This window comes from Globicephala melas, chromosome 9, assembly GCF_963455315.2.
Source record: "Globicephala melas chromosome 9, mGloMel1.2, whole genome shotgun sequence".
Taxonomy (NCBI): Eukaryota; Metazoa; Chordata; class Mammalia; order Artiodactyla; family Delphinidae; genus Globicephala; species Globicephala melas.
The window spans coordinates 47,597,601-47,624,679 of NC_083322.1; the positions used below are offsets into that span (position 1 = coordinate 47,597,601).

The 27,079-nt window shown below is 42.1% G+C and overlaps 1 protein-coding gene and 1 non-coding gene across 2 annotated transcripts in view; both read left to right on the forward strand.

Annotated features, from left to right (window-relative positions):
• JAZF1 (JAZF zinc finger 1) overlaps positions 1 to 27,079 on the forward strand; it is a 338,185-nt gene that overhangs the window by 64,337 nt on the left and 246,769 nt on the right. The window lies entirely within an intron of this gene.
• Positions 21 to 122, forward strand: LOC115853970 (U6 spliceosomal RNA). Its single transcript, XR_004039810.1, has one exon. It is a non-coding gene; the product is annotated as a U6 spliceosomal RNA (small nuclear RNA).

Consider the following 27,079-nt stretch of genomic DNA (forward strand, 5'->3'; position numbering starts at 1 on the left):
TGTTAAAGAATATTTTCCACGCTCATTTCGGCAGCACATATACTAAAATGGAATGATACAGAAGAGGTTAGCATTCCCTGTGCAAGGATGACACACAAATTCATGAAGCATTTATGTATCTTTATGAAAACTCAAAAAAAAAAATCAGTTTTCACTTTTCCAACTCAGGTGGACCAGATATCTTCTGAACCGCCCTCTCTTTTCTCCCTCCTTTGTTTTTCATAAATCTTTTGAATATCACACTGGTGATTACCTAAAATGAACTTGGATAAGCCAGAATTTTGTCACTGATGAGAGTTTTGCCAAACTTTCCTTGTGGTGTGCTGCTTGCCTTTTAAACAAATGACTCGCGAAAAACAATTTGGCAGCCTCGCAATTGTAAATTTCTCAGCGGCACTTTGTGTCTGTATATCTCTTTCAGGTCAAGCGTCTGCTGAAAAGCTATTGAGGATGACGCGGGAGTAAAGATACCGCTGTATGAATGCAGTTTTTACAAAAAAACTTGGCAGTTCCTGTAAATAAGTGAAGATCATAACTTGTATTTACCTCTGTAATGTCTAGACTAGAGAATAAGAACCATGAGTTTATAAAAATCCAGGTTGCTGTCTATAAAAATAGAAAAGTATTTTAAAATTATGGTTCCAGTGGGGTAGTGATGAAATTTTTAGTGTATGGTCTTGGACCAAGTGGGTAGCTATCTGGAGAAAGATGAAGTTGTTTCTGTATCTCATACCGTTCAAATAAATTCCATCTTGACCAGTTCAATTTATATGATCAGTGCGATATTCAAAAGAATTATGAAAAGAAAGGAGGGAGAAATCAGGAAGGCGTTCATAAAATGGTCTGGTCTACTTCATTTGGAAAAAGTGAAAATGATATTTTTAACAAGGATTTCAAAATATGAATATATATTCATATCTGCTTAAAATGAAAGGACTGGAAGAAACGTGTAAATTCCTTTTGACTTTGAAGTTAAAAGTTAAGCCTTTTAAACTATGACTCAAAATTCAGAAACCAGAAAAGAAAAAAATTGATAAATTAGACTAAATTCAGATTAAAAAATGTTACCTGGTAAAAAACACAGTAAGTAAATTCAAAAGACAAATAACAGTTGAGGGAAGAAATTTATAGTGGACAAAGGGCTAATCTCTATATATAAAGAGCTCCTACAAATGAATAAGAAAATGACTGGCAAACCAGTAGAAAAATAGGACACAAACATATGATTCACAGAACAAGAAATATAGATTGTCTCTAAACCAAATAAAAGATCTTCAGACTCAGACATAGTAAGAGAAATGCAAATTTAAACTAAGTAGCACTTTTTACTTCATTGGGTTGGCAAAAATTCTGAAATGTGATAATCGTACATTGTTGACCAGATGTGCACCGTACTCCTGAGAGTACAGAATTGCACAACCCTTATGCAGGCCAATTTAGCTGTGTCAAGATTACAAATGCAGTTACCCTTTGACCCAGCAATCTGGCTCTGGTACTTTTTCCCTGCAGGTACCCCCTGAATACATATAAAGTGACGTATGTAGGAGGTTTTTCATTAGTCCATTGTTTATAATAGAAAAGATTGGAAACAATTCCAATATCCATTAGTAGGAGACCAGTGAAATAAACTGTGAATCATCCATACAGTTGAATATTGTGTAGCATTTAAAGAGAACATGGAAACTCTTCATGCAGTGATATGGAAAGATCTCCAAGATACACTATTAAAATGAGAAAAACAAGGTGTAGAACAGAGTAGGTAGTGTGCTAGCTTTGGTGTAGAAAGGAGTCTGCATTCACGTCTGCATGAAGAAATACTGAAAGGATAAGCAGACAGAAAAAAGAAACTTAATAAAATGGTTCTCTTTAATGAGAGGGTGGGGGGGTGGACAGAAAAAGGGTGAGGGTAGCACTGTCTGTTGTATTATTTTTATTTGTGAACCATGTGAATTATTATCTATTCAAAACAAAAAATAAGTTACATGTTTGTAAAATTGCATTTCAGTGGCACTTTAGCATATGTCCAAGGGCTGGAAATAGCTCCCCAGACATTTATCATCTCTTGTTTGGACTCTTGGCTACAGCCTGCTCAGTGGGTCTTGTATGTAATTTATCTGGAGCTGTGCTGTCTAGTATGGTAACCACTCACCACATCTGGCTTTTGAGCGCTTGAAATGCGGCTCTTCCAAATTGAGATGAGCTGTAAGTGGGCCAGATTGAAAGACTTAGCATGAGAAAAGAAGAATGTAAACTATCTCACTATCACATTAATAATTTTCAAAATATTGACAGATTATAGTGAATGATAACAGTTTGGATTAAGGGAGTTAAAATATATTATTAAATTAATTTCCCTTGTTTTTTCTTACCTTAAATGTGGCTCCCAGAAAATTTAAAATTACATATGTGGCTTGGCTCTGTGGCTCGCATTTAGTTTTTTTTGTACAGCACTGATTTAGAGTCCTGTCCACACTTGGCCATGTCTGCCAGAATTACTTTCTTTAAAAAAAAAAAAAAGGCTAAGCATGCTTTAAAACCTTCGCTGACTCTTACAAGCCTATAGAGACCCTTTGTAATAGTCTGAGATGCTTCCTTTACCCGTTCCCTACCTCCCTCGTGAATAAACACCGCTTCTCTTCACTCCCCAGACTGCAGGCCTCTTCGTAAATATGAACCTTTGAATGTACAGTCCCTTCTGCTTGCAGTGGTCCTGAACCTCCATTTCTTTGCCTTGAAAACTCCTACTTGTCTTATAAACCCAATTCATGTGGCCCCTTCTTTGATGATGCTTCCCTGGTTCTTCTGTCCTATTTCTTTATAGTATTTGGTATACCTGCGTGTTCTCACGCTCATCATCTGATACCACCATTCATCTTTTCAAGGGTTTTGTCACCCTCACCAGACTGTGAGCTCCTGGAGGGCAGAACCAATTGTTTTTGTGTTTCCAGAACCTGAAACTGCCAGTAAATAAACTCCAAAAGGTCACTAGGAAAATGAGGTTGGTTGTGTTTCGTTGAGAGCACACCCATTTACCTGCCTGGCCTGTGTATTGAGGAAAGCAGGCTCAAACCCTGCAGGTCTTCGCTTGGTTAAAGATAAACCTCTTTGCATAGCAAACAAACTTATTGTTACCAAAGGGGGAAGTGGAGGGGAAAGGATAAATTAGGAGGTTGGGATTAACATATACACACTACTGTATATAAAATGGGTAAATAATAAGGACTTACTATATAGCACAGGGAACTATATTCAGTATCCTGTAATAACCTATAATGGAAAAAAATCTGAAAAAGAATAGATATATACATATGTATAACTGAATCACTTTGCTGTACACCTGAAACTAACACAACATTGTAAATCAACTATACTTCAATTAAAAAAAAAAAAAAGAATAGAACTCTTTGGAATGTTCTAGCTTTAAACAGGCCAGCCTTCTTACAGGCAGAAGACTACAAACTGCGAAGATGTCAGTAGCACCAAACCCACCATGAGTCGTGGTTTCAGGGTTGTGTTCTGACTGGAAGGTGAGAGGTGTTTGTTCAGTCAGAGAACAGAAATCTCCATGCTGGCCGAGTGCCCGTGTTTGTAGAAGGTGAAGGTGGCAGATAGTTGCCAGAAGGTGAAAGCATGGGTGGAGGCTGGCCAGCCACAAGAAGGCTATGAGTTAGAATAATAATGAAGTTCTCCATTATTCCATGGTCTTGTCGATCTTACTTTGGTGACCGTCTTACCTGCTTTTTAAAATTCCCGTTGTCCTCATCTGCTTGTGGGGTCTTAAGCTTTTGCTTGAAAGAGGAAATAAGAGTAATAAACAGAATATCCAGGGTTGGTGGAACAAAGATTTTAGGAAGGAAAAACTTGGAATTTTGCGGGAAACTGCTCTCCTTAGTTAAGTCACCAAAAGATTCATGTTTACATCCAGATTTTAGAAGCTTTCTTACCATTGTTCAGGATCCATTTGTTTCTTATATTACAGTTCAGATATTGTCACTAGGCAAAGCTTCTTGTTCCACGGTCATAATCAGTTGGATGGGGAATGCTTTCTTTTGCAAAACTTGGAGGTCTGGTGGTGTAGTAGGAAGCACAGTGTTTTCAGGGGGCTAGAAGAAGTGGTCTGAAGCCAGGATTGCCACTTACTTAGTGGTGTGAGCGTAAACAAGTTACGCCACCTCTCTGAGCCTCATTTTTCAGTAACATGAGGTTATAAACACCTCCTGGGTTGTGAGCATCGCAAGGAGAATGAACACTGGTGCTAATATGGCTCCTGGACCATGGTGAGTTTTGATAAATAGTATTTATAGCTCCAATGCGAATGTAGATTGTCTTTTGCAACTGTCTGGTGTTGAATCGCCAAATGAGCACACCCAAGGCAGAAGAGGAGTGTGTCCTTTCATAATTGTGATGGACTGCAGTGATTGCTGGACAGTGGCAATCCTTAGAAACTGCTCTTCAGAGCCTCACGGTCATCTGAGCGGGGGCAGGGGGTTAGGGGTCAGGATGCCTGGCTGGAGAACTGGCTTTACCGTTAGTTAGTCCCATTCATTCTACCTCCTTGGTCCTGAGTCTCCTCGTTTGTAAAATGAAGGTGTTGATCTTTCCCATCTCTAAAATGCTCTAGTTCTGTCTCCATAAAACAGCGGAAGTGTCCCCTGGTGGTTGGGCTGCGTTGTTCGCAGGGTAGCATTTCACTGCGCCCAACTCTGAGAACCTGGAAACTGCACAGCTGGGCTCTGCCACCTCTGGATAGCCCCAAATCCAAGGAGTGTCCCCGTTTCCCTTTGGGATTATGTCCCAAGGCAACAGTCTTCTTTCTGGGCTCCCCATGGTCAGCTTGCACATTCTCCCAGGACCCACCCAGCTGCATCTGTCACCAGAGATACTCACTTTTTTTCTGGAGTTGAGATCTGTTTCCTCCTCATTCTTCGGACAAGAGAGAGAGACTCATCATTTTAAAGAGGGAGATTATCAGGCTTTCTTAAAAAGTAACTTTGGTGCTTAGTAAACATTCTTATAACCATTTTGCTTTCTCTTAGGCACTTGGGGTCTGTGGTCAGCCTCCTCTGCCTCCTTGTCTTATGTGACCCCTCACCTTGAGGGCCCATCCTTCATTCTTGTTTGAGATGGAGGAACACAGCACTTTGTGTGCCTTGTGACCAGATAATTGGAGCTGACAGTAATCAAGATTTGGGGCTAATCATCATTGAAGGGTAATTTCATTGCTGCCCATAATTGATCTTGTCTTAAACCCATTATTGCACTTCTTTTGTCACATGATTAAAAAAGAAAAAAATGCTCCTGGCAATAAACTTTTGAAAACGGGTTTCCTACATTCAGTTCTTTTTCAAACTGACTTTATAAATTTCAGGTGTGCCTTTATTAATGTAGTGATTTGCCTGCTTTATATTACATATTCAAAATAAGAGAAAATTGAAACAGTTCACCATTGAAGTAAATGTTACAAAATCAGCATCTGGTTTGAATAATGAGGTTTTTTTGTCCAAGTTTTGCTTCATTGAACGAGGCTAATAAAATTGCCCTTAGTTGTTATGTGACTTCACTAACTTTTGGTTCCTTTAAGTTGCCAATTTGGAAGCCACTAGGGTTTCCTTTCGAAAGTTCTTTCCTAGTGGTACTTGTTTTAAGTGACTCTCAGACAGCTTTTGGTCACCAGCAGGGTGGAGATGATGATACTCCCTGATCACAAAATCACGGGCTTGGGACATTTCAGGTATCTTCCCCACCATTCAAGCTGTTGGATCAAGAGCAGAGTGAAAAAAGAGGTCTAGAGTCGGAACGCTAGAAACAGATGTTGGTATGGCAGCAACATAATATCCATACTATTTGAGGTCAGGTATCTAGACACTGTCTCCAAGTTCTGTTTCTACCTTGAACTCGGATGCTTGCAGAGATATAGTTGCACCTGGGTACTGATAATGCTGCTTGGAGGACACAAAGCCATTCCCACTATGGCTGCCGATAAAAACACGCACAGGCACATAACATGCCATGCACACACACATTCCTAGGAAGTTTCTTGAAGGTAACTATACTTTTTCTACTAGGTTTCCTGATCCATAGAGATCCATGCTGTAATACTTACGACATACTTTCAGATTGATCATTTGGTTTTGGCTTTCAGAAAACCACTTTTAACACGGAATTGGTAGATTCTATTATCCCTCGTTTACTAATGAGGAACCTCTTCAAAGAAGTATTGTGACTTATTCAGAGGTATATAGCTGTCACCTGGTAGGAAGGAATGGTATTTTATAAAGGCCTAGTTTTACATTTTATCACAAAACCTGTACTGCATGTATGATAATCCTGTATTGCACATTCTACTTCAATGAAAAGCTTGATGAATGAATGAATGAAATGAACAAATGAAGAAACAAACAAACAAAACAAAATCCTGACACAACAAAACCCTAAAGGGAAGTATCTCCAGTAGTCAGATAGTAAAACATGGCATTTTTTAGCTAAATAGAAAAACAACAGGATATCCCTTTATCTATGAATACTTTGATACACAGATTGTTATCAAATACAAACTAGGCTGAGACTGACTATCAGTTCCCTACTTTCTTCAACCAGATGTAGCTGTCCATTGCAGTAGGGCCTTTGGGAAGCTGTAGGCAGGAAGATCAGAGCGTTGGTCCATCTTGTTGAGTGGGTCACAGGAAATTATCCCGCTCTACTTTTTAAAAAATTTTCTTAACAATTGTGTTTTCTACTCTGCTCCTCACAAGGAGAAAACTTTTGGGTGGAATCGAACGAGGCTCGTGGGTATGAGCGTGAGTTCAGGTAACTGAAAGTTTGGCCACCTCTGTGGTCAGCATGTGGGCACGTCACCCACCAGGTCTTAATCTTTTGGGACATTGGGGCAGAAAAATAGGTTCTTCTCTCACCTTGTTGACAGAACTCCACTTTCTTTGTCTGAGAATCCTGGAATCCTTGCTCTCTCTCTCTTTTTTTTTTTTTTCTCTCTCTCTTTTTTTTAAGCTTTATAATTCTTTGTAGTCAGTTTTTCTCCCCTCTGGATCATGCTTCTTTTAAAATTCTAACTCTTGAAGAGCCAAATGGATGTTTTCCTTTTTTACTGATTAACATGTTGTGATGTGCAAGTGTTCCTTAAGAAATACCTCGTATACGTTGTAATTTAACCTTTGCAGCTTCATTCCAGGCTCTTTCCTGACAACTCCTTGCTGAATCCTACTCTTTTAAATTCCCTTAGGGCATTTTAAGATTCCAGGCCTCAAATTCCTGTCTCTTTGGACTTGGTTGCTTCTCTCTATTTGGTTTCCTCATGTGTAAAATGAGTGAAGTACTGGCTGTTTCACAGTGTTGGTGAGGCTTAGTTGAGATGGTGTAATTGGAACTGTTTTACGAAGTGGTCAGTGCTATTATTATTGACACTTTTTCATGGGGAGGTGATTGATACAGATAGAGATTAGATTATTTTCAGATGAATTATGTAGGGAAGGTAGGATATCAGAGTTGCCTGAATAAGGCAAGGGATGAGCCCTTATAGATCACGGCACCTCATCATGGGATTATTAGATCAACGAGGTACTGAGTAAGTGAATATCAGAGGAACGGATAGAACTGGCAGGGAAGAGGGAAGACAAAGAACATGAGCTGGTTGGATTATCTAGAGAGATGAGCTTGGAAACCAAGGGAATGGGCTCTCTTGCCACCAAAATGTAATTAAAGGAGGATAACGAAACTAGGATGCTGGTGACCTTAGGCACTGAATGAATTTGGCATTGCTGGAAAGGTAAACACAAAGAGTTTGGAAAGTTAATCCAGCCAAGAAATTAATTGGACCTGGGTACACCTCTGTCTGCTAGGAAGAAGCCATGCTGAGAGCACAGGACCTGGCACAGAGTAGGCGTTGAATAAATGTTTGTTGAATTGATAAATGGCTGCAGTAGAAATGATGTAGATAACCAGTTGCAGAAGTGAGCTCAGGTTAACTATCACTCTGCCTTGAAAAAGCCTGTCCTCTGAAGAAGAGAGTCATTGCATCCCACCCAAGTGAACCTCTGCAGCCTGGGGAGGGCATGGTTTAACACCGCCCACCCCACCCCACCCCCCACCCCCCGACAAGAGTATGTGTTTGTCTAGCGCAGGGAAGTGAGATGTGCCTGGTAAGATGTGATGTAAAAGCCTTTAGTCTTATGTCTCCTATGGTTTTGTTTGTTTGTTTGTTTGTTTGTTTTTTGCGGTACGCGGGCCTCTCACCGTTGCGGCCTCTCCCGTTGCGGAGCACAGGCTCCGGACGCGCAGGCTCAGCGGCCATGGCTCACGGGCCCAGCCGCTCCGCGGCATGTGGGATCTTCCCGGACCGGGCACGAACCCGTGTCCCCTGCATCGGCAGGCGGACTCTCAAACACTGCGCCACCAGGGAAGCCCTCTCCTGTGTTTTAATTTGAAGGTCACTGCTAGTTTAATAAATGATCCCTATGAAATTGTTTTAGTTCTATTTTAGGATCTGGAAAGTGGAGTAAACTAAGTTAGATGTGTGTGTCCAGTGATGGTAACAGTGACTCCGTGTATTCTTTCCTCTGAACCACTATAGAATGGCATTTTGTTCTGTTAATATTGTAACCTGTGGAGTCACTGTGTCCTTTATTCCTCCTTTGTTTGTGTACCTTGATGACATTTTAGCTAATCTTGTATCTTGTCTGGTCTCTGCTGGTCTGCTGTGGGTGGTCGTGGTCTCTGGCTTTCACAGATGCAGTGTCATTTTCGGCTCATGAGGACAATTGAAACATTAGATCCTATGTTCCTGGCTCTTTCATGCTGTATATCATGAAACACATCCCCAGCTGAGGTTTCATCACTGTGGTGTGCAGAGCACAGTGACTACAGGTATCAGAAGATCCTCTGCCCTCCGAAGCCCTTTGTTTTTTTTACTCTGGGTCACCTGGCACAGAGGCGAGCATGACTCCTGCTTCCGTTTTCTGCAGGCTACTTAGCTCAGCTCCTCTGTGGTTTAACCTTTGCCTAGTTTGGATGTGGTTTTTGAGTATACAGAAGTGCTTCAAGAGACTGGTTGTAGAACACTGCACATGATGAGAAATGCCTCCAGACACTTCACTCAACAAGAGCTGGAAACCTGCTCTTGTGGAAGGTGTGTGGGTTGGTTGGTACTTGAGGGCCAAATTATAAGGCACACCTGTAAGACTGGGAGATGTAGGTGACAGATTAACTTGATGTTTGTAGTTTGAGTCATTTGGAATTGCCCAAAGTTTAGCTGCTTCTGCTGCAGTTAGAAATTGGTAGTCACCTTTGTTCCCTCTTTCTGAGATAAAGCAACTGGGATATAATTTAAATAACTTTCCCAAACTTGAAAGCTGTTAGCAACTGAGGAAGTCCTGTAACCCCACAGATTTCTCCAATCCCAGGCCTGTGTTATCCCCCTAGACCATGGGGCCTGCATGGAAGATGAAAGTGTAAACATGTGAGCCTATATTTCCTAAGGCAGTGGAATTTTGTCTCTTGGTCATCTGGAGTACAGTATTTCAAAGTGGTATTATGTATGGTGTTCTGAGCTGAAAGTAATATTTATGTGGAGCCTGTCGGAGGTATGCTTGGTATGAAAACCATAAGTGATTTGCCTCACTGATTTGTTTAAAATTCTCTAGCATTGTGCTGTACTAACATAGCTTTTATTCACTGATTCTCCTTTACAGTGGAGGGAAAATGACCCATGTGGTAAATGAAATAAATATACTGGACTTGATCCTTAGAGCAGGAGAGACCTGTAACATTTATGTTAGAAGGTGATCCCTCTGTTCCTTCTGCTTGGCAGAAGACCTGGATGTATAATGAGGTACTCACATGTGTCAGATCTCATGTCTCCCAAGAACCTGGGGTTATCTTGTAACACTTGAGTTCTATTTATTGAAATGACGACATGTCGTAATGGGAGCATTGGTGCGCACCAAGCCAGGTGCAAGGCTCTGTGAGAAGCTGATGGAAGGAGTGCCTATCGGAACATTAACTCCAGATTTCCTCACTTGTATGTGATAAAAATATCAAACCCAGTATGGAGTCAAGAGCAAGTGAAAAAAAAATCATTGCTCTTTGAAAGAAAAAAATGTCACATCAGCAATACTAGGGAATTTCTGTGTTTGTAATCCTTGGGTCTGATATGGATTCATTTTTTTTTTAGAAATTTATTTATTTATTTATTGCTGGCTGTGTTGGGTCTTTGTTGCTGCACGCGGGCTTTCTCCGGTTGCAGCGAGCGGGGGCTACTCTTCGTTTTGGTGCGCGGGCTTCTCATTGCCTTGGCTTCTCTCATTGTGGAGCACAGGCTCTAGGCACACGGGCTTCAGTAGTTGTAGCACGTGGGCTCAGTAGTTGTGGCTCGTGGGGCTCTAGAGTGCAGGCTCAGTAGTTGTGGCACATGGGCTTAGTTGCTTTGCGGCATGTGGGATCTTCCCGGACCAGGGCTCGAACCCGTGTCCCCTGCGCTGGCAGGTGGATTCTTAACCACCTTGCCACCAGAGAAGTCCCTGATATGGATTCACTTATTTTTCTCTAGTTTCGCTAGAATATGTAAAGCATGTTATACGCCGAAGTAAAGTGTAAGATGTAAGACACCATCCACAGGCAAGATTATTCTTGATACCTGCTGAAAACCTCCAAGTGTGCTTGGATTGGGTCCTAGCAGAATGAATCATGAGCGAGCCTGTGTGTCATCCTTAAAACAGTTCCCCCTTCCATCTGATCCTTCTTGGGACTGCGTTGTTACTTCCAGAAGAGAGTCCAGATACAAAATAATTTGGGTTATTTTGTTGTTGTTTGTTTTGGTTTTCTAATATTTATTTATTTGGTTGGGCCAGGTCTTAGTTGCGGCAGGCGGGCTCCTTAGTTGCGGCATGTGAACTCTTAGGTGCGGCATGCATGTGGGATCTAGTTCCCTGACCAGGGATCGAACTCGGGCCTCCTGCCTTGGGAGCATGGAGTCTTAACTGCTGCGCCACCAGGGAAGTCCCGTTTGTTTTGTTTTTAATGAAGGAAAAAGAAGCTGAGTTTGATGAGGATGAGTTGCAGTATTCTCACGGAGTGAGTCACTGACATAAAGTGAAAACTGAAAGCCTTCTCTGTAGCAACTTGTGTAATTCTTTCTGATTGATTCTCTCCTTCCTCCGCTTCTTGAGTAATGAAGCCTCCACATCATGATGTGAAAGGAACAAGACAGGCTTGGTATGTGGCTGACAAGCAGAATCTCACAATTAAGCTGATTAAGTCTTAAATCGGTCAGTTTTCTGACTTTGATGTTAGGGTCTTTAATAGGATATAATTTTATAAGTTGCTTCTTTCTAAAGGGGCTGGAGGGTCTGATGAAGGGAATCGTCTTGGAAAACTCAAGGCTGAGCTCTGTAGGACTGGCTTGCTCTCACCTCTGCCTGCTCCGTGAATGGAGCAGGCACTGCTGCTGGGCTCAGGTGTCCCACGATGCAGTTTTATCCACTTGAAAACCCTTATGTGTTCAGCTTAATTAGATTAGTTACCTTGCTCTCCAGGATTCACAATGCTTTGCAGTTTAGCTGCAGTGAGTAAATGTTAGTTTTGCAAGTAAAAGCTACTATTATTGGCCTCTAAAGGGCTATGGTTTTTTTGCAACTCATAAAGGGGAGCTTTATACAGTCATTCCAGCCAAGATGGAATCTAGGTTAGTAAATGTCCTCCAACTGAGGTTTCTACTTGGCTGTGTGGCATCTGCATTGAGAAGAGGGTTCTAACTCCGTGTCATTTCTGTTTGGTGCCTCCTAAAGTAATTCTGGGTGTATCATCATGAAACATGCTGTTTTCTGTATCTCCTGAATAGAGTATTTTGTATACTCTTAGTTTCCGGATGGAGATCATTGAACAGAACCCAAGCTTCTGTCGGTTGAGAGTTTGCACAGAAGGGGCTTCCCTGGTGGCACAGTGGTTGAGAGTCCGCCTGCCGATGCAGGGGACACGGGTTCGTGCCCGAGTCCGGGAGGATCCCACATGCCGCGGAGCAGCTGGGCCCGTGAGCCATGGCTGCTGAGCCTGCGCGTCCGGAGCCTGTGCTCCGCAACGGGAGAGGCCACAACAGTGAGAGGCCCGCGTACCGCAAAAAAGAAAAAAAAAAAAAAAAAGAGTTTGCACAGAAATCTACCCTGGGTGAGACATGGTTGTCATCAGGGTTCTGATACACAATAAAGGGAGATCAGGCACTCTGGACTCTTAAGTGATCACACTTAATCTTTTAATCTCTCCTTCTGTCGTTCCATATTCTTCTCCAAGGGAAGACAAAAATCCCAACTTGTGATTAAGATAATTATTTGTAGGGTTAGACACTGAGTGGATCTATGAACCTAATCCTTTACAGAATCCTAGTGTTGTGGAAATTTCCCATCACCACCTTTGTACTGAAACAGGTAGGTTAAAAGGGAGGTGGGGAATTGTAGTTCAAGTTTCAAGCATGACTAATTCAGGCCATATCTGGCAAGATTTGGGACATATCTTCAATATAATAGAAATGATAATAACAACATCCACATATTGATCTAAGTGTCAAGTTATTCAGTAGTTACTTTCACATTCCTGATTTTCATGCGTTCCTTACGTAACTCTGAGAGAGGTAAGGACAGGTACCTTTTAATCCTATTCATTTATTCAGTAAATATTTATTCAGTGCCTGCTATGTGCCAGGCTCTGTTCTAGGTACTAGGTCAGGAGCAAAACAATAAAAAATTTCTGCTTTTGTGGAACTTACATATTAGCTGTGGGGAGATAGACCATAAATAAATGAAGCGAGTGAAGTACAAGTTATGTTGGGTAGTGAAACTGCTATGAAGAGAAAGAAGACAAGGAAAGGAGACAGGGAGTGTGTTACTGGGGTGTGGGAGTCGTCATAATATTAAAAGGGGTGGCAGGGGAATCACCTCAGTGAGAGACATGGACCTGGAGGAGGTAAGAAGCTAGCTGTCTGGGAGAACAGTATTTTAGGGAGAAGGAACAGCTAGTCCAGTGGCCCTGTGGTGGGAACCTGCTTGGTTTGTTTGAGGAACCACACGGAGGCCAGTGGGGCTGGCGGAGTGAAGATAAGGGTAGTGGGAGATGAGCGTGTGCACCTGTAGGCCAGCACAAAGAGTTTGGTATTTTATCTCTGGGAGATGCAGAACCGTTGGGGGGTTCAAGCCAAAGAGTGACGTGATGGATCGACACTTTAATAGTATCAGTCTGGCTCCCGTGCTCAGAAGATACTGCAGGGGGCGTGGGTGGGAGCAGGGAGACTGGTTAGGGGGCTTCTGCAATAATAATAATCCCAGACGAAGAGGGTGGTCCTGGACCAGGGTGGTAGCTTTGAAGGTGTGGTGTGAAGTGGTAGGGTTCTGGGTGTATTTTAGAGGTAGGGTCAATAGACTTGCATTTATGGTATGAGGGAAAGAACGAAGCCCAGAGTGACTACAGAGCTTTTGGCCTGAGCAACGAGAAGGATTCGGTTGTCATCAGCTGTGGTGAGGAGGACCGGGTCTTGAGGGTTGGAGGGAGGTCATGCTCTCAGTTTGGGCCATGTTGAGTTTGAGATGCCTGCCAGACCTCCAAAAAATTATCTCCAGTGGGCAATTTTTTTTTTTTTTTTTTGGTACGCGGGCCTCTCACTGCTGTGGCCTCTCCCGTCGCGGAGCACAGGCTCCGGACATGCAGGCTCAGCGGCCATGGCTCACGGGCCCAGCCGCTCCACGGCATGTGGGATCTTCCCGGACCGGGGCACGAACCCGCGTCCCCTGCATCGGCAGGCGGACTCTCAACCACTGCGCCACCAGGGAAGCCCCTCCAGTGGGCAATTTTTGATATTCGAGCCTGGAATTCAAGGAAGAGGTCAAAACTGAAGATGGATTCTTAGGAGTGGTTGGGTTATCAGTGGAATTGAAGCCATAGACTGGCTGAGAGTGGACAGAGTGGAGCAGAGGTCAAGGGTTGAATCCTGGGCACTGGGACGATGAGCAGCTAAGAGGCATAGAGGAACCAGCGGAGACAGAGACGGAGCCGGGAGGAGAGCTCGGATGGACGTGGGCTGGAAGCCAAATCTAAGTTCTCAGGGCAGAGAGAGTGGTTATCTCTGGCCTGTTGCAGGAGGTCAAAACTGATTCCATCAACTGGTCATAAACTGAGGCCATGATAAATGACTCACCAGGGTACATGGCTGGGAAATAGCTGGATGAGGGCTCGAAGCCAAGTTCACTTTCTTTCTGCCAGGAGTGTCCTCTGGCCTTACCTGACCTTTGTGTGCCCTTTTATGTCATCACATGCTTCTTGCATTGGAGGTGGTATTGCACATGTCTGCACAATTTCAGCAGCAGTCTCCCGTGCTTTTGTTTTTTAGTTTGTATGAGAATTTTGGTCTCTCATATCTTTTGTATAAATATGGAATGTGTGTTCATTGTAGAAAATTAGAAAAATGGATGAGCAAAAGGGGACAAAATTAGAATCATTAATAATAATTGTACCACTCAGAGATGACCATGCTCACAGATTGATAGTATATGTCCTAGTCTTTTTTCCAGCCATATATATGGACATACATATTCTTTTCAAAAGATGATTCTGTACTAAATATATAATGTAATAGTTATATAACCTTTTTTATAACCTTCTGTACCAGTAGCAGTGAGTGTCCATCATGGTGTCCATATTGTTTTGTTTTTTAAAAATTAATTAATTTTTTATTTATTTCTTTTTGGCTATGTTGGGTCTTCGTTGCTGCACGCGGGCTTTCTCTAGTTGCGGTGAGCCGGGGCTACTCTTCGTCACAGTGCGCAGGCTTCTCATTGTGGTGGCTTCTCCTGTTGGGGGGCACGGGCTCTAGGCACACGGGCTTCAGTAGTTGTGGCACGTGGGCTCAGTAGTTGTGGCTCATGGGCTCTAGAATGCAGGCTCTGTAGTTGTGTCACACAGGCTTAGTTGCTCCGTGGCATGTGAGATCTTCCCGGACCAGGGCTCGAATCCATGTCCCCTGTATTGGCAGGCGGATTCTTAACCACTGTGCCACCAGGGAAGCCCTCCATATTGTTTTATATCTTAAAACAAACAAACAGTACTTGGATATCTATAGTATAGTTTGTCAAGGTCATTGTGATAAGAAGTAATCTAGGGATCACCTGTGGGAATTAACCAAGAAATAACAGTGATAATAATGGGAAAAGTTTATATTCATTGAGCCCTACCATGTTCTAGGCATTGTTGCCAAGCATTTTATTTGTAGTATGTCATTTAATTCTCCCCACAATCCTATGAGGTAGGTACTGTTATTATCTTTATGTTCGTAGTTGAGACCCCAAGAGATAAAGACAGGGACATCTGCTCATGGTTACAATGCAGCCAGAGTTGGAGCTGGGATGGATTTGGACCCAGTCAGTCCAGCTCCAGCCAGGGCCCAGAGCATTCTCCGCTTTCCATCTCGTATCTCTCACTGTACTTGCATATTTGACCCAGTACTCACTGTCCCATCAGCTTCTCCCTCCCCATTGCCTTCGTGGGGGAGCTGAGCAGGCAGGATGGGGATGAGAGCATGTGCTGGGCTCTCTTCCCGCCCCAGTCACTGACACATGTTTGATGAGGTGCCTCTATTCATCTGTGGTTCAGGTAGAAAATTAGGGTTTTACTCCTCGAAGTCTTCTCTGTTAAAAACAAAAAGTTCTATACCTAAAAGGATCCCAGGTCATACTAATCCCTTCAGTCTTAAAAAAAAAGTGACATTTCAACCCATTAGTTAGATATGTATTAGTTTTTTTTGTACTGATTCTCAAATACACCAGGCACACACTTTGAGTGGGTTTAAACGTTAACTGTCAGTTCCTTTTGTGATTCCTTTTTCAAACCTTCTGTGAATCTTAGTTTTGTTAGATATCCTCAGGGTGGAATAAACATACTATATAACGTGTAGTAGTGTAAATAAGTAATTTAGAGTATATAGCATATAACTGCGTGTCTGCGATAGAGATCTACTTATATGTAGCACACAGCAATAGTTAAAATGTTGACAAGCTGGAGTGGCAGACATATCAGCTGAATTGCGTTTGAAATAATAGTGGTTATATTTGTAAAATTAACGTGGCCCAGTGAGAATAAAAAGGGAACTCCTTATTAAGACGCCCCTGTTTTTACCTGTAAAGCTGTTGGAATTGACTGCTTACTTCATTAAGTCACTAAGCATCGTGCTTCAAAGCAGTACTGAAAATGCAAACTTCCATACAAATCACTTCAGTATTATTCTCCTTGTAGGTGCTCAGATTACATAATCTCTAACTACTACCACCAGCTCAATGTTAGATTAAGTAAAAGCCTTATCTTCATCCAAAAGTAGATAAGTGATGCTTAAGGTTTTTAGCCCAACACAGAGCACAGTGTTTCCACACAAATGCCCAAAACTACTTCTTGGTGGTCCTACAATCACTTTCCACCGAATTGGTCCAGCTGTTCTCGTTATTCTGCTCTTCCAGGCAGACCTGTGCTGTTCAGAATATTGGCACGAGTTTTTAAAAGCAGTGCCTACCGGTGGTGATCTTGTGATTCTGTTTTCTTTTCCATCCTCATCCTCCCTTAGCTTTGCATGTAGAGTGATCAGAAAATAAAGGCACTTCTGTGGTGGGTTAAAGTTCAACTGAGCTCTTTCCTAGGAAACCAGTAATGCTGCTTATGGAGGCTTTACATGCTGTCTCTAAAAAACAGGACAGTAAATTAAACTTGCAGGATCATCCTTAGCATTCGGATGCTGTCTGAGTCCTGACATCCATACCTCTGAAAGTACCCATCCCTGTTCATAAGCTGGAAAGCTCCTCATTCCACGAAGAATTTTATCTTGTTAGTTATGAATACTTAAGTTCTACCCGAACAGTCAATAGTTTCAGAAAGAAACCATTTTTCATGTGGATTGGTAGTGGTTTACTTTACAGAAGTTTTAGGCAAGCCCAGAGATGCTCATCTAAAACCCTGAGTTCATGTAAGGACTGTGGTTTATAAAAATGCTCTCTATGTGTTTTTTTTTTTTATAAATCCTGGTTTATAGTTTGTTCTGAACGTGATTTATGAACAGAACTATGACTCATTTACTAAAGCCAATGGGCTTCTCCCCTCATCCTCTCTTCAAACTTGTCTCTTTCTCCCTTTTAGTAAATTGTATGGAGTATGGAACATACTGTTCACTTCTCTTCCTTCCAACATCGGGTTTCAGGCTAATTAACAGAATAAAGCAAGCATCTTTCAAAACTTTGACTTTAAGTACTTGGATATATATCATCAGAACTGTTAAAAAGAACAGGATGTTAGTGTGCCTCTCCTCCCTCAGCGAGCACAGAAACTTCTCTTGGCAGTTCCCGGTATTGAGGCCGGCCAAGTGTAGCTCTAAGCACCAAAATCTTAGAGATGAAAAGGCCACTCGCTTTGTAGGAAAGTGAAGACCCTCTTCTTGTTCATCCGTTCTGGTTTTGTCACTGGGTAGCTTTTGAGAATACATGAACAGACTGATCCATGTTATACACTCCCCCTCCCTCCATTTTGGTGAGGTTCCAAAGCTTGGTAGATTTAACCTTTCTAAACTGGAATTTATTAGCTGTAAAAAGTGCTTTTTAGCCTTACTGGAAGTTGTGAATAGACAGTGAAAACTTCATAGAATTTTTTTCAGTCAGTCTGAATACAAGTTAAAAAGAATAAAGTCCCAACCCCTTTAGCATTGAAATTTGGGGATGGGGCTGTGTTGGCTGAGTATAGGATAAGAGAAAGGATATTGGACATTTGGACAAAGTACAGTATACTCTTTGAAGAGACCAGTTTCAGTTCCATTAATGCAAATAATTGCCGCAGTATTCTAAGTCAAGTTGGCCAAGTTGTCAGAAATAACAGAAAGTCAGGAATGAGGGGCTGGCAGCCCTCAGTCCTGGTCCTAACTTTGCTCTGCTGCTTATTAGGAAAAGTTAGAGTAGCTCATGGCTGCCTACCATGTCCGAGAGAGAGAGAGGACATTTAATTAAGAACATTTAGCTTTGTTTTGTGAACAGTTTCAGAAGAGGAATTTGGGCATGATTAGTGGACTTGCCTTTCGGGATCTTACAGGTACGGTGGGGATAAGTGCTGTCCTCAGACTTTGCTGATGGTGAGATGACTACGGCGTGTGGTTTACTCAGTGCAGTGCCTGACACGTTGCAAATGTACAGTGAGTGTTAGCTGTTGCCATTTTCACCATTATTTTTAACCATCTGCCGCCATCAAATGCTGATTGGAGAATCCTCACATTCCCTTATCCCCAGTGAGACATACTGAGAGGCCTCCCTGAGTTCAATGGAACTAGAATCTAGGTATGCTTTAGTGAAAGGGGGCGCTGAAATAAAAAGTGAACCCCGTTCCATGACAAGCCAGAATTTACATTCTTATGAGGGAGGCTGTGGTTGAGTAGGAGTTATTTACTCACGTCATTTGGTAGTTGCAATGGCTGAATAACTGCAAGGTACAGCATGCTCTTTGGTGCCTATTGGGGGTGTTTAAATGCAGACTTGGAGAGTCAGGGAGAGCTTGCTGGGGAAAGGGACCTTTCAGCTGGGACCTGAAGGAGGGAGCAGGTGTGAGGAGAGAACAGGGACAGTGGAGAAAGCATGATGCACTAGAGGAACTTAAAGGACCTCATTATGGCTGGAGTGCAAGGTCAGGTGTGAGGAGGGGAGGGAAGGCAGGAGCCTGCAAGCCTCGGTGAGGAGAAGGGACTGGAAACAGCTGGAAGCAGGGGAGAGACATGATTAGGTTTGCATTTCAGAAAGGTCACTTTGGCCATGCTGTGGAGGCTAGACTAGAGGGAGGCAAATTGGAGCCAGGGAGACCAATTAGAAGGAGGTTTGAGTTGTCCAGGCAAGAGGTGATGAGGGCCTGGATCAGGTAGTGATGAATGGTGAGCATGATAACCACGAGGGGACCATCTACCCGACACAGTGCTTACTGTGCCAGCCACTGCTCTGAGTGCCTCATTGATATTAACTCATTTAATCCTCCAAAGATAGTTTGTATACACTACTGACATTTCCTTTGGATAGGTGAGGAAACTGAAGGCCAGGACTTGCCCAGTCACAGAGCTGTAAATGGCAGGGCTAGGATTTGAACTCAGGCAGGCTGTTCTTGACCACCAGGCGTAAGTGATTAGATTCAAGACACATTTAGATAGTAGAATGGTTAGCACTTGATTATCTTGACTTGAGGGTTGCCGATGAGCCGAGGTGATGCCTGGTAGAATTCTGGTTTGGGCGTCCAGTCAGCTGGTGGTGGCCCTGACTGAAGTGGGAGATGCATGGAATGGGGGCAGTCTTGTGACTGATGATGATGAGAGATGGGTTCTGGACATGCTTGATGAGTGCCTTTCCAGTAGGATTCAGGTATAGATTTTGGCAGCATCATCACATAGGTGGTCATTGAAACCGTAGGAGCAGAGAAACTTGCCCCAAAGGAGAATCTGTACTCTTAGAAGGACAGAGGGCCCAGAAGAGAATAAAGCCAACATTTGAAAACTGGGAAGAAGAGAACCCCAAAGGAGACTGAGGACAAGCGGCAGAGAGTATGTGCACGGGAGCTGAGGGGGCGTGGGGTTTAGTTGACAGGCTCTCGTGTACTGCACTTTGTCAAGAGGTTTAGGAAGATTGAGGGGGTCCATTGGATCTAGTAAACATGAGGCCATTTGGTGACTTCAGCTAGAGCCAGTTCAGTGGGCTGGGGAGAATGAAGTCAAAATTGCTGTGGGTCTGGGAGGGGCTGGGAGGTGAGGGGTGGAAGGCAGCTATAGAGACAGCTGTGGAGACAGAATCAGGGCTAGAAAGTAGAGAGATTGGGAGGTTTTGCTTTGTTAATTTAAAGACAGACAAGTAGGCAGTTTAAATGCTTATTGGAAAAGATGCTGATGGGCGAGTGAGGCCCCTGAGGAGGTGAAAGGGGATGGGAATCTAAAGAACCTCATGGGAGGGAAGGAGGAAGGTGGAGGGAAGGAGGAAGGTAGAGTATAGATGCTGGAGCATTGCAGGTGCGGGGGCGACAATCTAAGGGATTGCCATCTAGTGGCTTATTCTTTATGGTGTTTGGAGGCAAGGTCAGTCCTCTGCTGAAAATGAGGAGAGAGGTGGAGAGGTCAGATTTTTGAGGGTGGGAGGGATTGCTAATACCTACTGTTGAGAAATGGGAAGGAGTGGTGGGGGGATGTGGACAGTGTTACTATGAGGAAGGCAGCCTGATGGAGCTGGTTTATACTAAAGTAGAGTGATTGATGTGTCAACCCTTTGAAACCTTGAGGTTCTCACCAGCCGATAAGATATTGTTGAACTTTATTTTCTATAATTTCTATTATTCAAATCATAACAAACAGAAAAATCCAGATTTATTGAAAATGCTTTTTAAAACTACTGGCCCAGAGATTGGTTCAAGATGGCGGAGTAGAAGGACGTGCTCTCACTCTGTCTTGTGAGAGCACCGGAATCATAACTAACTGCTGAACAGCCATCAACAGGAAGACACTGGAACTCACCAAAAAAGATACCCCACATCCAAAGACAAAGGAGAAGCCACAATGAGACGGTAGTGAGGGGCACAGTCACAATAAAATCAAATCCCATAACTGCTGAGTGGGTGACTCACAAACTGGAGAACACTTGTACTACAGAAGTCCACCCACTGGAATGAAGGTTCTGAGCCCCACGTCAGGCTTCCCAACCTGGGGGTCCAGCAACAGGAGGAGGAATCCCCAGAGAATCAGACTTTGAAGGCTAGTGGGATTCGATTGCAGGACTTCGACAGGACGGGGGGAAACAGAGACTCCACTCTTGGAGGGCACACACAAAGTAGTGTATGCATCGGGACCAAGGGGAAGGAGCACTGACCCTGGGGGAGACTGAACCAGACCTACCTGGAAGTGTTAGAGGGTCTCCTGCAGAGGCGGGGGGTGGGAGTGGCTGTGGCTCACTGTGGGGACAAGGACACTGGCAGCAGAAGTTCTGGGAAGTACTCCTTGGCGTGAGCCCTCCCAGAGTCCGCCATTAGCCCCACCAAAGAGCCCAGGTAGGCTCCAGTGTTGGGTCACCTCAGGCCAAACAACCAACGGGGAGGGAACCCAGCCCCACCCATCAGCAGACAAACAGATTAAAGTTTTATTGGGCTCTGCCCACCAGAGCAACACCCAGCTCTACCCACCACCAGTCCCTCCCATCAGGAAACTTGCACAAGCCTCTTAGATAGCCTCATCCACCAGAGGGCAGACAGCAGAAGCAAGAAGAACTACAATCCTGCAGCCTGTGGAACAGAAACCACATTCACAGAAAGATAGACAAGATGAAAAGGCAGAGGGCTATGTACCAAATGAAGGAACAGGATAAAACCCCCCAAAAACAACTAAATGAAGTGGAGATAGGCAACCTTCCAGAAAAATAATTCAGAATAATGATAGTGAAGAATGATCCAGGACCTCGGAAAAAGAATGGAGGCAAAGATCGAGAAGATGCAAGAAATGTTTAACAAAGACCTAGAAGAATTAAAGAACAAACAAACAGAGATGAACAATACAATAACTGAAATGAAAACTACACTAGAAGGAATCAATAGCAGAATAACAGAGGCAGAAGAATGGATAAGGGACCTGGAAGACAGAATGGTGGAATTCACTGCTGTGGAACACAATAAAGAAAAAAGAATAAAAGGAAATGAAGACAGCCTAAGAGACCTCTGGGACAACATTAAACACAAAAACATTCGCATTATAGGGGTCCCAGAAGGAGAAGAGAGAGGAAGGACCTGAGAAAATATTTGAAGAGATTATAGTCAAAAAATTCCCTAACATGGGAAAGGAAATAGCCACCCAAGTCCAGGAAGTGCAGAGAGTCCCATACAGGATAAACCCAAGGAGAAACACACCGAGACACATAGTAATCAAATAGGCAAATATTAAAAATAAAAAAAAATTATTGAAAGCAACAAGGGAAAATCAACAAATAACATACAAGGGAACTCCCATAAGGTTAACAGCTGATTTCTCAGCAGAAACTCTACAAGCCAGAAGGGAGTGACATGACATATTTAAAGTGATGAAAGTGAAGAACCTACAACCAAGATTACTCTACCCAACAAGGATCTCATTCACATTTGATGGCGAATTCAAAAGCTTTACAGACAAGCAAAAGCTAAGAGAATTCAGCATGACTAAACCAGCTCTACAACAAATGCTAAAGGAACTTCTCTAAGTGGGAAACACAAGAGAAGAAAAGGACCTACAAAAACAAACCCAAAACAATTAAGAAAATGACAATAGGAATATACATATCAATAATTACCTTAAACATGAATGGATTAAATGCTCCAACCAAAAGACACAGGCTCGCTGAATGGATACAAACACGAGACCCATATATATGCTGACTACAGGAGACCCACTTCAGACCTAAGGACACATACAGACTGAAAGTGAGGGGATGGAAAAAGATATTCCATGCAAATGGAAATCGAAAGAAAGCTGGAGTAGCAATAGTCATATCAGATAAAATAGACTTTAAAATAAAGAATGTTACAAGAGACAAGGAAGGACACTACATAATGATCAAGGGATCAATCCAAGAAGAAGATATAACCACTACTGGGCATATACCCTGAGAAAACCATAATTCAAAAAGAGTCATGTACCAAAATGTTCATTGCAGCTCTATTTACAATAGCCCAGAGATGGAAACAACCTAAGTGTCCATCATCGGATGAATGGATAAAGAAGATGTGGCACATATATACAATGGAATATTACTCAGCCATAAAAAGAAACGAAATTGAGCTATTTGTAATGAAGTGGATAGACCTAGAGTCTGTCATACTGAGTGAAGTAAGTCAGAAAGAGAGAGACAAATACCGTATGCTAACACATATATATGGAATTTAAGAAAAAAAAATGTCATGAAAAACCTAGGGGTGAAACAGGAATAAAGACACAGACTTACTAGAGAATGGACTTGAGGCTATGGGGAGGGGGAAGGGTAAACTGTGACAAAGTGAGAGAGAGGCATGGACATATATACACTACCAAACGTAAGGTAGATAGCTAGTGGGAAGCAGCCGCATAGCACAGGGAGATCAGCTCGGTGCTTTGTGACCGCCTGGAGGGGTGGGATAGGGAGGGTGGGAGGGAGAGAGATGCAAGCGGGAAGAGATATGGGAACATATGTATATATATAACTGATTCATTTTGTTGTGAAGCTGAAACTAACATACCATTGTAAAGCAATTATACTCCAATAAAGATGTTAAAATGAAAAAAACATTAAAAAAATAATAAAATAAAGAGACCTGTAGGGAGGGTAAGGGACTTTCCTTACTTAGGTCCTTTGGCTAGTTTACAGCACAACTGGGAGTGAACCCCAGATTTCCTACTCTGAGGCAAGCACAGTCTGTAATCATTTTGACTCATACCAGATACTTTCTTTTTGAGAAATATTAAAAATTTCTCCATAAAACAGACAAAAAATAAAAACAAAACAAAACAAAAAAAAACAATTATAAATATGTATGCACCCAACATAGGAGCATATCAGTACATCAGGCAACTGCTAACAGCTATAAAAGAGGAAATTGACAGTAACACCGTAATAGTGGGGGACTTTAACACCTCACTTACACCAATGGACAGAACATCCAAACAGAAAATTAATAAGGAAACACAAGCTTTAAATGACACGGTAGACCAGATAGATTTAATTGATATTTATAGGACATTCCATCCAGAAACAACAGATTACACTTCCTTCTCAAGTGCGCACAGAACATTCTCCAGAATAGATCACATCTTGGGTCACAAATCAAGCCTCAGTAAATTTAAGAAAATTGAAATCATACCAAGCATCTTTTCTGACCACAACACTATGAGATTAGAAATAAATTACACGGAAAAAATCATAAAAAACACGGAGGCTAAACAGTACATTACTAAATAACCAAGAGATCACTGAAGAAATCAAAGAGGAAATCAAAAAATACCTAGAGACAAATGACAATGAAAACACAATGATACAAAACCTATGCGATGTAGCAAAAGCAGTTCTAAGAGGGAAGTTTATAGCAATACAAGCCTACCTCAAGAAGCAAGAAAACTCTCAAATAAACAATGTAACCTTACACGTAAAGGAACTGGAGAAAGAAGAAGAAGCAAAACCCAAAGTTAGCAGAAGGGAAGAAATCATAAAGATCAGAGCAGAAATAAATGAAATAGAAACAAAACAATAGCAAAGATCAGTCAAACTAAAAGCTGGTTCTTTGAGAAGATAAACAAAATTGATAAACCATTAGCCAGACTCATTAAGAAAAAGAGGGAGAGGACTCAAATCCATAAAATTAGAATTGAAAAAGGAGAAGTTACAACAGACACCGCAGAAATACAAAACATCCTAAGAGACTACTACAAGCAACTCTATGCCAATAAAATGGACAACCTGGAAGAAATGGACAAATTCTTAGAAACGTATAACCTTCCAATACTGAACGAGGAAGAAATAGAAAATATGAACAGACCAGTCACAAGTAATGAAATTGAAACTGTGATTAAAGATCTTCCAACAAAAGTCCAGGACCAGATGGCTTCACAGGTGAATTCTATCAAACATTTAGAGAAGAGATAACACCCATCCTTCTCCAACTCTTCCAAAAAATTGCAGAGGAAGGAACACTCCCAAACTCATTCTATGAGGCCACCATCACCCTGATACCAAAAGCAGACAGAGATACTACAAAAAAAGAAAATTACAGACCAATATCACTGATGAATATAGATGCAAAAATCCTCAGCAAAATACTGGCAAACAGAATCCAACAACACTATAAAAGAATCATACACTATGATCAAGTGGAATTTATCCCAGGGATGCAGGATTCTTCAGTGTATGCAAATCAATCAATGTGATACCCCATATTAACAAACTGAAGAATGAAAACCATATGATCATCTCAGTAGATGCAGAAAAAGCTTTCGACAAAATTCAACACCCATTTATGGTAAAAACTCTCCAGAAAGTGGGCATAGAGGGAACCTACCTCAACATAGTGGAGGCCGTATATGACAAACCCACAGCAAACATCATTCTCCATGGTGAAAAATTGAAAGCATTTCCTCTAAGATCAGGAACAAGACAAGGATATCCACTCTCACCACTATTAGTCTACATAGTTTTGGAAGTCCTAGCCACGGCAATTATAGAAGAAAAAGAAATAAAAGGAATACAAATTGGAAAAGAAGAAGTAAAACTGTCACTGTTTGCAGATGACCTGATACTATACATAGATAATCCTAAAGATGCCACCAGAAAACTACTAGAGCTAATCAACGAATTTGGTAAAGTTGCAGGGTACAAAATTTATGCACAGAAATCTCTTGCATTCCTATACACTAATGATGAAAAATCTGAAAGAGAAATTAAGGAAACACTCCCATTTACCATTGCAGCAAAAAGAATAAAATACCTAGGAATAAACCTACCCAAGGAGACTAAAGACCTGTATGCAGAAAACTATTAGACACTGATGAAAGAAATTAAAAGTGATACAAATAGATGGAGAGATATACCATGTTCTTGGATTGGAAGAATCAATATTATGAAAATGACTATACTACCCAAAGCAATCTACAGATTCAATGCAATCCCTATCAAATTACCAGTGGCATTTTTTACAGAACTGGAACAAAAAAATATTAAAATTTGTATGGAGACACAAAAGACCCTGAATAGCCAAAGCAATCTTGAGAAAGAAAAATGGAGCTGGAGGAATCAGACTCCCTGGCTTCAGACTATACTACAAAGCTACAGTAATCAAGACAATATGGGACTGGCACAAAAACAGAAATCTAGATCAATGGAACAGGATAGAAAGTCCAGAGATAAACCCATGCACCTGTGGTCAACTAATCTATGACAAAGGAAGCAAGGATATACAATGGAGAAAAGACAGTCTCTTCAATAAGTGGTGCTGGGAAAACTGAACAGCTACATGTAGAAGAATGAAATTAGGCCACTCCCTAACACCATACACAAAATTAAACTCAAAATGGACTAGAGACCTAAATGTAAGACCAGACAATATAAAACTCTTAGAGGAAAACATAGGAAGAACATTCTTTGACATAAATCACAGCAAGATCTTTTTTGATCCACCTCGTAGAGTAATGGAAATAAAAACAAAGATAAACAAATGGGACCTAATGAAACTTAAAAGCTTTTGCAAAGCAAAGGAAACTACAAAGAAGACGAAAAGACAACCCTCAGAATGGGAGAAAATATTTGCAAACGAATCAACGGACAAAGGATTAATCTCCAAAATATATAAACAGCTCATGCAGCTCAATATTGAGAAAACAAACTAATCCAAAAATGGGCAGAAGACCTAAATAGACTTTTCTCCAAAGAGAACATACAGATGGCCGAGAAGCACATGAAAAGCTGCTCAACATCACTAATTATTAGAGAAATGAAAATCAAAACTACAATGAGGTATCACCTCACACCAGTTAGAATGGGCATCATCAGAAAATCTACACAGAACAAATGCTGGAGAGGGTGTGGAGAAAAGGGAACCCTCTTGCACTCTTGGTGGGAATGTAAATTGATACAGCCACTATGGGGAACAGTATGGAGGTTCCTTAAAAAATTAAAAATAGAATTACCATATGACCCAGCAATCCCACTACTGGGCATATACCCAGAGAAAACCATAATTCAAAAAGGCACATGCACCCCAATGTTCATTGCAGCACTGTTTACAATGGCCAGGTCATGGAAGCAACGTAAATGCCCATCAACAGACGAATGGATAAAGAAAATGTGGTATATGTATACAGTGGGGCTTCCCTGGTGGCGCAGTGGTTGAGAGTCCGCCTGCCGATGCAGGGGACACGGGTTCGTGCCCCGGTCCGGGAAGATCCCACATGGCGCGGAGTGGCTGGGCCCGTGAGCCATGGCTGCTGAGCCTGTGCGTCCAGAGCCTGTGCTCCACAACGGGAAAGGCCACAGCAGTGAGAGGCCCGTGTACCACAAAAATAATAATA